Here is a 14,203-nt window from a genome sequence, read left to right on the forward strand (position 1 = left end):
CCGCTCTGTTTCTTTATTCGTTTTGTTTAGATTCCACATATAAGTAAAATCATATGACATTTGTCTTTCTCCTTCTGACATATTTCACTTAGCATAATACCCTCTCGGTTTGTCCATGTTATCACCAATGGCAAGATATCATTCTTTGTTTGTGGTGGAATAATATTGCATTGTCTCCATATAGTACGTCATCTTTATCCATTCATCTATTGACGGACACTTGGATTATTTCCATCAGCTCCTCTTTCAAATAATGCTGCAGTAAACATAGGGTGTATATATCTTTTTGAATTAGTGTTTCGTTTTCTTTGGGCAAATACCCAGTTGTGGAATTACTGGAGCATATGGTATTTCTATTTTAGTTTCTTGAGAAACCTCCGTACTGCTTTCTCTAGTGGCTGCACCACCTACAGTAGACAAGGGTTGCTTTTCCTCCATCTTTGCCAATACTTGTATTTCTTGCCTTTTGATTCTAGCCATTTTGACAGGTGTAAGATGATATCTCCTTGTGGTTTTGATGTGTATTACCCTGATGATTAGTGATGTTGAGCATATTTTCATGTGTCTGTGTTCCATCTATTTGTCATCATTTTTTTCTCCTCCTCCCCTTCTCCTCCTCCTCCTTCCCCTCCTCCTCCTCCTCCTTCTCCTCTTCTTCTTCTTCTTCTTCTTCTTCTTCTTCTTCTTCTTCTTCTTCTTCAGTAGGCTCCGTGCTCAATGTGGTGGTTGAACTCATGACCCTGAGATCAAGAGTCATATACTTTACCAATTGAGCCAGGCAAGTGCCCCTTCATTGCTGGTCTTCTTTGGGAAAAGTCTATTCAGGTTGTTGCCCATATTTTAATTGGATTATTTCACTTTTTTGGCGTTGGATTGTATATGTTCTTCATATATTTTGGATATTAATCCCCTACTGGGTATGCCATTTGGGAACATCTTCTCCTCTTCTGTAAGTTGCCTTTTGGTTTTGTTGATGGTTTCCTACATTGTGCAAAAACTTACTTTGGTATAGTTCTAGTGGTTTATTTTAGTTTTGGTTTCCCTTGCCGGAGGAGGGATATCTAGAAAAATGTTGCTGCAAACAATGTCAAGGAGATTGCTGCCTATGTATTCTTCTAACTTTTTGATTTCATGCATCACATTTGGTCTTTAATCCATTTTGAGCTTATTTTTGCTTATTGTGAAAGAAAGTGGTTCATTTTTATTCTTTGATGTGTAGTGGTCCAGCTTTCAAGCACCATTAATTGAAGGGGCTGTCTGTCCCCCATCATATATTCCTACCTCTTTTGTCCTAGATTAATTGGCCATAGAAGTGTGGGTTTTATGTCTGAGCTCTTTCTTCTGTTCCACTTCTCAGTATGTGTTTTTGTGTCAGCACCGCACTGTTTTGATTACCATAGCTTTGTAGTGTATCTTAAAATGTAAGATTGTGATGCCTCCAGCTTTGTTCTTCCTTCCTGAGATTGTTTGGGCATTGGGGATGTATTTTGATTCTATACAGGTTTTAGTATTATTTGTTTTGATAATGTGAAAAATGCTGTTGGTATTTTGATAGAGATTGCTTTTTTTTTTATTGGCAAATTGAAAATGCAGTCACCTTTCATGTTCTTGGCTTGAAATATTTAGAATTACATCTTGTCCCATTCGTTGAACTGAAATTTACTGAACATTTTCAATGTTTAACACTGTTGTGGCCTTGTTTTTAGGAATATTGGAGGGTAATGCAACAAAATTACCCCTTAGGGAACTTGGAAAGGAAATCAAAAGGGCAATACAGACTGAAAGAAAATATTTGCAAAAGATTCATTTGAAAAAGAACTTGCATCTGAAATAAAGAAATTCTTATAACTGAAAAGTAAGAGAATCCCATAAAAATACATATTCCATCAAAGAAAAGTTAAAGATGATGAATACATAAAAAACGCTGAAAATCATTATTAGGGATGTGCAAGTTAAAAAGCACAGTAAGATATCACAGTTGGGTATTGGGTAGTATGGGCATTTTAACAATTTACTCCTAGTTTGTGAGAATAGACTATTTTTCCATCTGATTGTGTCATTTTAAATGAGTTTCACCAATGTTTCATAGTTTTTTTTTTTTTTAAGATTTTATTTATTTATTCATGAGAGACCCAGAGAGAGAGAGTCAGAGACCCAGGCAGAGAGAGAAGCAGGCTCCATGCAGGGAGCCCGACGTGGGATTCGATCCGAGGACTACAGGATCAAGCACCGAGCCAAAGGCAGGTCCCAAACCACTGAGCAACCCAGGGATCCCTGTTTCATAGTTTTGAGTAGATATTTCAGCTCTTTGAGTTTATCCAAGGTTTTTTTTTTTTTTTTTTTTTTCTTTCTGGGAAACTCTTTTATCTCTCTTTCCATTCTGAATGATATCCTTTCCAGGTAAACTATTTTGGATTGTAGCCTTCTTCCTTTCAGCACTGTGAATATGCCATGTGTTCCATGAGAGGGAAGTATATGCAAAATGACTTCCAAAGGCTAGAAGTGCTGTAAGACAGAATAAAACGACTGACAAGTCTAGCTTGAAGACAAATGGTTTACTAAAGGGGACTTAGGGACAGAAGCATTTCTTGGGTGGCTCCAAGTAAATCTTTGTAAACTCACCTCCTGTTAGACCTACATTTATAGCTCTAGTGGCTGAGGAGTATATGCTGATAGACCACTGAAGAGGAGATGTTAGAGTTATAGTCATATCGCTAAGAAGATCAAGGACATTATGCCACAAGGGTTTACTTTAGGGTTGGTGAAACCCAAACTGTGACCAGCTAATATAGTTTACCTATTAAAATTCAGCTTGCTCAGCAAACAAGTTTTAAGATCTTACTTCGCTATGTCCAGCAATCCAAAGTTATGTCATAACCTTTCCCAGTCCCAACCACTTCCATGTGGTATAAATTTTGAGTTCTGCAACCCAAGTACCAACTTAGGATGATCTTCCCTTGACTTCCTTCATCTCAAATCATAGTAAAACTCTGTCAAGGTGTGTTCTCCCTCTTGTTATGTCAAATAAACCTAGCTTTGCTTGATCAACTTTTATTTTTTCGAATGCTGTTGGAAGAGTTAGCAATTGACTTGTGTATTCAAAAGGTCTGCCCTCCTCACAGAAACCCTTGAATAAAGTGAAAGAGAATGTGAAACTAGGCTTCTTGCATTTGTGTGTCACTCTGTGTCCAACATAGTTATTATTGAATTGACTCATATTTCCTCTTGGCGATTTTTCATGAAGTCTCTTTTGATATGTAGGCTTTCCAGATTGTGAAGGCTACATATGACAATACATCCTAATTATGAGATTACATATAATCACTTTGGGAAAAGAAGGAAAGTGCTCTTGTTAAATCATATATATGCACACAAGGAAAAGCCCTCAAATTATTAACTACAACCTTTTCTGGTTTTTAAATTCCCACTGTCAACAGGCTCCCTAAATTGAAACTTTGTCTAAGATTCATCTATTGATCTCTTTTTCAGGTGTTATTATATGAATTGACCGAACAAGACCTAGATTTACAAACAAAATTCACCATTCCTAAGTGTTGTTTTTCAAAGATTTTATTTATTCATGAGAGACACAGAGAGAGAAGCAGAGCTATAGGCAGAGGGAGAAGCAGGCTTCCTGCGGGGAGCCTGATGCGAGACTCGATCCCAGGACCCCGGGATCACGACCTGAGCCAAAGGCAGGCACTGAGTCACCCATGTGCCTTTTCTTAATGTTTTATATTATTTTTATTTTTGTCTCATGCTCTTGCAATATCTGGCATGGTATATTAATCTTACCTCACATCAAGGAAATAACTTTTCACAACTTTGTGTACTTTGTTTCTTCCTATTTTTACTCAGAGTTCTAAAGAAATTGCAACGATGTGTATTAACATTATTTTTATACAAAATGTTTAAATCATGGATAGAAATTTGATTCTATTTCTGATCCTGGCCCAGATATTTTGAGGAAACTAAGGCCATGAATATAATGAATGTGACAAATTTTGCTTATAAACTCTTTATGTTGAGTGGATTTTACTCCTTGAGAGTGTGATTTAATGGATATGACATCCATTAGTCTATATATAAACTAACTGGAGTCCATGACATAAAGTTATTGAAAACTTTGGTTTGCATTTCTAACTCTGTGGCTTGTTGTGTAAGTTAATATTGAACTGGATATTTCCTCCTTGATATCTTACTTATTGTATTTGTTCTCAAGCCTCACTACTGATAGGAGGCATGTTAATTGAATGAAATAAAATTACCTAATTTATCCACCATTGAATGATTTTTAATGCACTGGAACAAATAATTCCTGAGAGAGGCTTATTTCCATGAATCGTATTATCAGACTACAATGATCTGTGCTGTTTTGTGCTGTGAAATTCTTATCTCATATGTATATGTCAGGAAGGATGCTTCCGGTTTAGATTACTGGTGAGACCTCTTAAAGCTTCAAATAGATTTAAACATTTTTATCTTATATTTTGGTTTTGAAACATTGATTCTCTTATTCAAAGGGGCACTGATAAAAGGTGAAACCATAATAGCTAATATTTATTAAGCACTATGTTCTTGACACTAGGTAAAGGCCTTACATATTTAGTGAATTCTTATTATCACAGTACTCATGTTTTATAACAGAACATGTTAGCAAACACTGACTCATTCCTCCCAGGGGAAATACAGGGTTAGGGTCCTACCAGCTTCTCCTCACATTTTCATGAGTCGATACACACATAGCCCTGTTTTGTATGCTTATCTGTTTCAAGACACCTTATTTAATATGTATTATCGATTTATTGTCATTAAACTCATAGCCAATAAATAGTGCTATAACTAATGGAACTGAGTAAGCTTAGATAACAATTATGTTTTCTCCCTGAGGCACATCTTTTTGCTTCTTCTTAGGAACTCTACAAAGTACTCTGCAATGTCGTCAGGGGCCATTCTAAACAGTGAAATCACATAGAAAAAGCACAAAAATTTTTTAAAAAGTGTCATAAAATATAATGGGAAAGGGACACTTCTTTACTGTACGAGATGCAACAACAAGGTAATACTTTGCCTCAACTGAGAGAGACTGGGAGAGACTGTTTTATAGTGTCTATATCCACATTATCTTGAATTTCTCCCATAGTTTTCCCAACTGTTATGCGGCCTAGAATTTTCAGTGATAATGAGATATGAATCATTACTCTATGAGGGAATGGTGTGAAGAAATTTTATACATTGGCCCATGTCTTTTTTCATAAGATGTATGGATTGCAAGATGGAAAACTTCCAGAGAATCACGTTTTACCTTAGGCAAGGTTTTGGCAGGTTTACATTAGGGTTCTCCAATGAATTCAAAATTAGGTAAGAGAGGGTGAGGAAATTCAAAATCCCAATATTTATATCAACCACATATCAGCTTTCCCCACTGATTCACATAATGTAGTAGATTCCTGAGAAAGGATGTAGAGAAATGAAAATACATAAGTTTGTGAATTTTTATTTATTTATTCTTAGGAGATTGTAGTAATAAAATTTCAGGTCTCTGTAGGGTAAGATAATCAAAGTATGCCAGTGTTTTAAAGTTTAAGCAAACATTTCAACAATAACAAAAATGAAAAGAAAATCATGTACGTGAGAGAGTTACATAGCTAATAAAACATTCTCAAAAAAAAAAAAAACACTCTCACCTCTGCCCCTTTCTAGATTCAGATATTCAATAATTTCTCTTCTCATGCATTACAAATTGAAGGTAACTGGTACATTCTATTTCTAAGTCAGTATTTCTCTGGTGTTTATGTTTATGATTCATGCTAAATTCTAAATGACTATCATGTTTTCCATCTCCTCAGCATTAGGTTTGTATCTCTTATGATATTTGTGGTGTGTTTACTTCCTCCTATAGCATTTTAAGCATGTTTTATTTTCTGTTCTACCTGTTGATCCCTATGATTTGGAGAAGACAGCGTTTCACATGGGACATGGGCTTAGGTCAGAACTCATTGTCCTGCTCCCTGAAAATGAAGAAATGCCCTACCCCAAGGTCGATGTCAGTAGTTGAATAAGATATTGTTTTCTAAAGCTTATACTTCTCTTCCACATTAAATATAGATCTGCTGCATGGAGAATTTGCATTGATCACTCTTGTCTCAATCTGGTCTCCAGTTGTACTCAGCCAGCTACCACAGCACAGACAGGTTACTTGTGGGAAGGTGACTATCCTTTAGGGGTATAGTGAAAGGCAAGCAGAGAAACCTCATGGTTCAAAAGTCCTCCCTACTGATGCAAACCTCACCATGAATCAGCAACCTTTCCCTTTTATAGTGCTCAGACTCATCCTTCCTTGTATATTATATACAAGAAATATTATTACAGGACCAAATTCCTGGACTTTCTGCAATCAGTAAAGTGCATGGTAAGTGAGATGCACTAAATAAAATAGTGTCTTTCACCTTCATATCCATGTCATTTATTTTTTCTGACCAAGGAAACTTGAAGTTCTGACATGTGTTAAATATTATGGTTTAATGTAAAGGGAAGGCTGCTTGATAACTGCCTGGAAAGAATAGAAGCCTGAGAACTGTCCCATGATTCAGCTCATCAAGTGTTTCCTGGATCTAAATTTGTGTCATTGGAAAAATAATAAAATGAAAAACTGTGGATAAATATTACTAAGCATGAGGGAATGGGTAGTAAGGGAGATTCAATCACGAAATGCTGCACATCTCCTTTTGGTATATTTGTAATTTGACCAAGGGACTGATCTGCTTTGTCAGTTTCTACCCCTAGAATAAATAAGCAATGCTGATTATGCATGGATGCATGGTGGGTGCCTATTCAAGAAAGGCAAACCATTTCTGGAAAGCCAGACAATAAAACTGACTTTGTTGTAAAAAGTTTATGTGTATTGATCTCTTGTATCTCTGTCCCCTTAATTACCTAAAATGTTCCCTATGTTTCTTTCCTTTTAGTTTCGGTTTTTTTCCCACAAATTTTTGTTTAAATTCTAGTTAACTAACCTGTAGCGTAATATTAGTTTCAGGAGTAGTAGAATTTAGTGATTCATCACTTACATATAACATGCAGTGCTCATCATAACAAGTGCCCTCCTTTATACCTATCACCTATTTAACCATCCCACACCCACCTTTCTCCTTCAACCCTTCATTTCTTCTCTATGGTAAGAGTCTCTTATGGTTTGCTTTCCTTTTGTCCCCCTTCCCCTATGTTCATCTGTTTTGTTTTTTAAGTTCCACGTATGAGTGAAATCGTATGGTATTTGTCTTTCTCTGACTGACTTATTTCATGTAGCATAATACTCTCTAGCTCCATCCACATTGTTGCAAATGGCAGATTTCATTCTTTTTGATGGCTTTGTAATATATATGTATATATTATTAAAATAAGAATATTTTTCTTTATTCATTCCCTATGCTCTTTGTGACTGGATAATTTATTTCATCTTTTATTCCCAATGACCCACGAACCCACCCACCCATTCCACTCACTGTCCATTTTTCTACTTTGATTGTTTACATTTTGATGTCCTGTTTTCTTTTCATAATATTGTGCAAGCCTTTATATAACATCATCTAAGAGATTATTCTCTATGACTATGATTCTTGGTTAATTTTTAGCAGATTTGTCTTAGAAACTTTGGCCTTTGTATTATCTGTTTAATGTTTTTGTTTGTTTGTTTCTTCTGGTTTGTTTTTAGGTCATGGATCTGCCCGCCTTCTCACCTCATTTACTAACCAACTTTCCATTTTGGTTGTTTCTCATTTGATGCCCTGTTTTCCTTCACATTACCTTGCATGAACTTGCATGAACTCGCTATGGAATCACATCTAAGAGCTTTTATTTCTGTGATCTGTGACTCTTTAATTTTAGCGATCTTCCTTGTATTCTCTAAGTCATTGCCTCCTATAACCTCATACAAAGTATATGGTTTTTAGGTTAATGATAGGTTAATGTTTTTATAACTCAGATCTTATTTTCTCTGCAATCTTTTTTTTTAAAGATTTTATTTTTTATTCACAAGAGACACAGAGATAGGCAGAGACATAGGCAGATGGAGAAGCAGGCTCCCTACAGGGAGCCCGATGCGGGACTCAATCCCAGGACCCAGGGATCATGACCTGAGCCAAAGGCAGATGCTCAACCACTGAGCCACCCAGGTGCCCCTGTAATATTTTTTAAAAAGTCGATTTTATTTAATCTTGGGAGACAGAGAGAGAGAAAGACAGAGAGAGCAAATAAGTGAGGGAAGGGGCAGAGGGAGAGGGACAAGCAGAGTCTCCACTGAGGAGGGAGCCCCATGCAGGGCTCAATCTCGTGTCTCCATCCTAGGACCCTGAGATCATGACTTGAGCTGAGGGGCAGATGCTTAACCAACTGAGCCACCCAGACACCCCATTTTGTCTGTAATATTGATAATTCTAATGTAATCCCCAATGTTTTAAGTTTACCTCCCAGATGATGTTTAATCCAGGAAGGAAGGAAGGAAAATGCTAAACCTGCCCAGAGACAACTCATCCACAGGTAAGCAATGTTCCTCGTGGAGAGATCAGATGATTAGATTAGACATAATAGAGATAGAATGACTGAAAGATTGAATCCAGAAGACAGATATCAGAGACCCTGATTCTGAAAGTTGAAAGGAACCTTAGCTACATGCTTATAGAAATGTTTAATAGGAAAGGCAAGTAAACTTAAAGTTTACACAAAGTAGTCATACTGCTTACACATAAAGTCTATTTTTTTATTAGAAACTGGTTTTTATTAGAAAACAGTTACATTTTCCCGTGACTGACCTTCACTTGATTTCATAAATATATTTAATAATGTTTCTTGCCGTAGTATATTAAAAATGGCTATGTAGTCTCTGCAACTCATGCTATCAAGGGGTGCAGGCTATTTCTCCAACCTTGAATTGGCCTTGCTTCTTGACCTTCTTACCAATACAAATGTCAGAGTGACACAGTGCAGATTCTAACCCTAGCCCTAGCACTTCCACATGAGCTCATGTGGATTTCTCTATCACTGGAAGAGGTCCAGGCTTGCTCATGGGAGAGGCATAGGAAGTGATAATCAAAGTGTCCTGCTAACCCAGCAAACCCAAGCCATGTGAGTGACGCTTTCCTGGACCATTTGTCCTTAGCCAAGCTGATAGCTAACTGCATCATAACGAGTGAGCCCAGGCAAGCCCCAAAGAGGAAACATTTCCCTGAGCCCAGCCCAAATTGCTGGTCCACAGGATCACGAGCAAATGCTTCTTGCTGGTTTAACCCTAAGTTGTGAGATGGTGGGTTATACAGCAGGAAATAACACAGACATTAGGATTTATGAAAAACACAGTCTGTATGGTGCTTTTTAAAGAAACAAGCTCTAAGAATTTAAATAGAGTGGATCAATGTATAAATAAGGGAGGTATAAACTATTAGAAGATACTTTGCACAAGTGGTCTACAATGGTTAAATTTCATTTTTCTAACTTTTAAAGTTTTATATTTATTTCATTTTTATATTCAATTTTAAAATTTTAAAATTTTATATTTTATATTATATTTTAATTTTTATTCTATTTTTAAAATTATTATTTTCTAATATGTTTAATTTAATATATAACATGTTTTATTTATATGACTATATATTATATACACAACACATAAATAGACAACATATATAAGATATGTTATATATTACAAAACATGTCACATGGAACATGTCACATACATGTCACATAGCATACATTTTATATGTTACATATGTTCTATGATATTGTATACATAACATATATTTATTGATAATGGAGTGGATAAAATGGAATAAACATTGCCTAAAAGGTTACTTAAAATGGAGCAAGATAAAATAAATAAATAAAATAAAATAAAATAATAAAATAAAATAAAATAAAATAAAATAAAATAAAATAAAATAAAAAAATAAATAAAATAAAATCGAGCCAGGAAAGCCTGGTGGCTCAGCGATTGAATATCTGCCTTCAGCTCAGGGCGTGATCCCTGGGTCCCAGATTGAGTGCCATATCGGGCTCCCTGCAAGGAGCCTGCTTCTCCCTCTGCCTGTGTCTCTGCCTCTCTCTCTGTGTTTCTCATGAATAAATGAATAAAATCTTTTAATATAAAAAGTAGATAGATAAATAAATAAATAGATAATAAATAAATAAATAAATAAATAAATAAATAAATAAATAAATAAAATGGAGCCTGAAGGACATGGAAGAAGTTGGGCTCATGCACATCTTCTATCTCTAATTCTCAGAATGTTGCAGAACTCAGCTGAAAGCCAACATATCTGCTTCATGTTAGAACAGATCTAAGTGGACTTTCTGCCAGCAACCAATCGCATATAGATTACAGTGTAACCGTACCTATACCAGCAGATTTCATTCAGATTCAATTTGATTTCATTCAATTTCAATCTGATTTCAATCAGATTTCATTCAAAACAACCTATTCTCCTTCCTGTTTTAAAACCCTAATCTCCTTTCTCTCTCCAAAACACACTATCAACTTGAATCAACTCTATGTTTCCCAGATTGCAATTCCTAAGATCCCCAATAAATGCACACATTTTCTTTTGCGGCTTGTAATCTTGCTCTTCACTGCTTGATACCATTAAAAGGAAGACAGTGATTTGTAGGTCTTCTCAGGAGTTAAAGAAGTCCTAGCATATTACATTGCTGTCAGAGGTGGAATGCTCAACCATGAGATACCATATTGATGTCCACCGGAGAACATCCATCACAGCAGAGATTCTAAACAATAAAAAGGCAAAATGAGTCAGCCAGTTGACATCAGTAAACTTCTATCATCAACCATCATAGTGCTGGCTGCAGGAGCAAATTAGCAAAGTGACTGTGGTAACTCTCTGAAAAGGTCCATGGTATTTTGATAGGGATTGCATTGAACGTGTACATTGCCCTGGGTAACATTGACATTTTCACAATATTAATTCTTCCAATCCACGAGCATGGAATATTTTTCCATCTCTTTGTGTCTTCCTCCATTTCTTTCAGAAGTGTTCTGTAGTTTTTAGGGTATAGATCCTTTACCTCTTTGGTTAGGTTTATTCCTAGGTATCTTATGCTTTTGGGTGCAGTTGTAAATGGGACTGAATCCTTAATATCTCTTTCTTCAGTCTCATTGTCAGTGTATAGAAATGCCACGGATTTCTGGGCATTGGTTTTGTATCCTGCCGCACATCAGGATACCAACGCAAGAGACTATAGAGCCATAGCAGATAATATGGTTAAACCGTGAATACGGGTTTAATTAATTGTCCTCAAATCTATCCTGTAACACACCTGACACGTTAAAGGTTGGTCAGTATTGAAAAGCCAGAAACGTTACAAACCAGAAAAAAAAAAACAACAAACCCAAAACCCAGTAGATGACACGAAACGGAGGATGCGAACAGGCAATTCCCAGGAGCAAACAAGCAAGCAAGCAAACGAAACCCAGTAACAGCAGGAACAACAGGTGTGAGTGCACAGGGAACCGCACCTGCAGCCCGTCCGCTGTGTCCGCAGGTGTGAGGAGCAGGGGACTCCGGAGAGGGGGGAGGCGGCGGGGCTCCCGGGGAGGAAGTGCTCCCTGGCGGGGCAGGGCCCTCGGGAGGAGCGCCTGGGCTCCCTGCTCCCTGCGGCAGAGGCTGGGCCGGAGGCTGACGGCGGGTTCGCCGCTTCGCTGGCAGGGCTGCGGGGGAGGGGACCTTCCGCGCCCGCCCCGCCGAGCGCCGCACCTGCCCGCAGCGCCGCTTGGAGGCCACGTCCCCGCCTGGCGGCCCGGACCCGCTTCCTGCCGTGGCCACCCGCCGACCCCCAGGGCTGGCCCCTGCTCCCCGGCGCGGCCCCTGCAGCCTCAGCCCGGCCGAGCCCCCGGGGACAGGGCTGCTGCCTACACCGAGCGCGCAGCTGCACCCCGGAGCCGGGCCGCCGCTGGGACGGGCTGAGGGCGCGGGGACGGCGCAGCCACAGCAGGGCGCGGCTCCTGTGTGCGGCTGCGGGGCCTCCCCTGGGGCCCCCGCAGCTTCCTCTTCCCCGGCCCCCTCCCGCCAGGATGGTGACCAGCCTGCAGATGGATGCCGGGTGCTGGGGTCCCCTGGGGTCCTCAGCCTCTGCAGACTGTCCAAGTACCGGGGACCCCGGGGCCTGGGCCTCTCTCCAGGGAGCGGCCGGGCCGGCCCGTGGCCCTGGGAGCCTCCCCTGGCTCCTGGCCTGGAGCAGTGACAGACGCTGAAGGGCAGCGGCTTCGCTCCACGAAGATGTTCTTTGACTTTTATTTCCGTTTCAAGTGGTAGACGAAGTCTTACAAAAGTAAGCGCTTAGAACGGGAATTGTTTTAGTTCTCCGGGAAGTGGTCCTTCTAGTGAATATTTTGAATTAATGCCAAAGCGAGATAAGGGAACCGCGTCAACATTCTGTAGCTTCTCTCTAAACGGCTGATGGTTTTCCTTCAGGTTAGCTTCAGGGTCCACTGTATGTTGTACACATGCAACATTTTCTAAACTTTCCACTAGGTTTGGCTTGCTTTGCAAGTTTCCAGTCCAAGTCCCGACCTTCTGCCTCCCAGGGACCTGTTCTCCTAACACAATCTGTGGCCTTTATTTTGGCTTTCCTGTATGCTCAGAACCCCACATGCAATTTTGAGCTGAAGTGCAATTGTCACCACTCTTGTCTCCTTCCCAATCTCAGGTGAAAAACTTGACTATTTCACCAATATTGCCTGTTATTGCCTCACGATAGATAAATACGCTTTAGCAAATTCAGAAATTTCCTTCTGCTAAAAGAGGGGGAGAAAGAATCTGAGAACACTATTTTTATGAAGTACAATGTAGTATGATGCTTTCCGATAAGATTTAAACACGCTATTTAACCCTGCAATTCCACATCTAGGAATCAGCCACCTAGAAATGCACACATACACATTTATGTACAGCATATTCCCTAAGTACCTAAATATATACCAAAAACACATTCGATGAGAGATGTAATGTATACAGTAATTACGGCAAAGATGTGGTGACAGGCATCATTTTTGCATGATCTCCATGTCACATTGCTACATGAACAAGTTCCAGGAAAAATATACAAGCACGATACTCTCTTTTGGAAATAAAATAAAATATATGTAAATTTCTATAAACACAAAACAGACAGGATTTCATATTATGGTAATTTAAACATTTACGTATGTCTTCATTTCTTGACATTTCACAACATGATTTTCATATGCCTACTATGTGGAATAATAAATTTGTTAACAAAATAAACATATTGATGCAAGATGTCAAGTTCCAACACTTTGATATTGTGCTATCGGTTCAGTAGTGTCGTTCAGAATATTTAATTGACCAAAATCTGATGGACCATCTTCTATTACAAATTTGGGCCCTTCTTCCTTCTTTCCTGTTTAAGAAATCTTTCCTCTAAAAAAACTAGTAATAAATATATGAGAGTATTTATTAAAAGTTTCAATACATGTGAAGATCTAAGTTCAACAATTCTTAACTGTTTTAAGAAGACCAACAATGAAGGGGCACTTGCCTGGCTCAATTGGTAGAGCATAACACTTGATCTCAGGGTCATGAGTTCAACCACCAATTGAGCATGGAGCCTCAAGAAGAAGAAGAAGAAGAAGAAGAAGAAGAAGAAGAAGAGGAGGGGGAGGAGGAGGAGGAGGAGAAGGAGGGGTAGGAGAAGGAGGAGGAGAAAAAATGATGACAAATAGATGGAACACAGACACATGAAAATATGCTCAACGTCACTAATCACCAGGGTAATACACATCAAAACCACAAGGAGATATCATCTTACACCTGTCAGAATGGCTAGAATCAAAAGGCAAGAAATACAAGTATTGGCAAAGATGGAGGAAAAGCAACCCTTGTCTACTGTTGGTGGTGCAGCCACTATAGAAAACAGTACGGAGGTTTCTCAAGAAACTAAAAATAGAAATACCATATGCTCCAGTAATTCCATGATTGGGTATTTACCCAAAGAAAACGAAACACTAATTCAAAAAGATATACACACCCTATGTTTACTGCAGCATTATTTGAAAGAGCAGCTGATGGAAATACCAAGGGTCCATCAATAGAGGAATGGATAAAGATGACGTACTATATGGAGACAATGCAATATTATTCCACCACAAACAAAGAATGATATCTTGCCATTGGTGATA

The sequence above is a fragment of the Canis lupus genome, chromosome 13, assembly GCF_003254725.2.
Source record: "Canis lupus dingo isolate Sandy chromosome 13, ASM325472v2, whole genome shotgun sequence".
Lineage (NCBI taxonomy): Eukaryota > Metazoa > Chordata > Mammalia > Carnivora > Canidae > Canis > Canis lupus.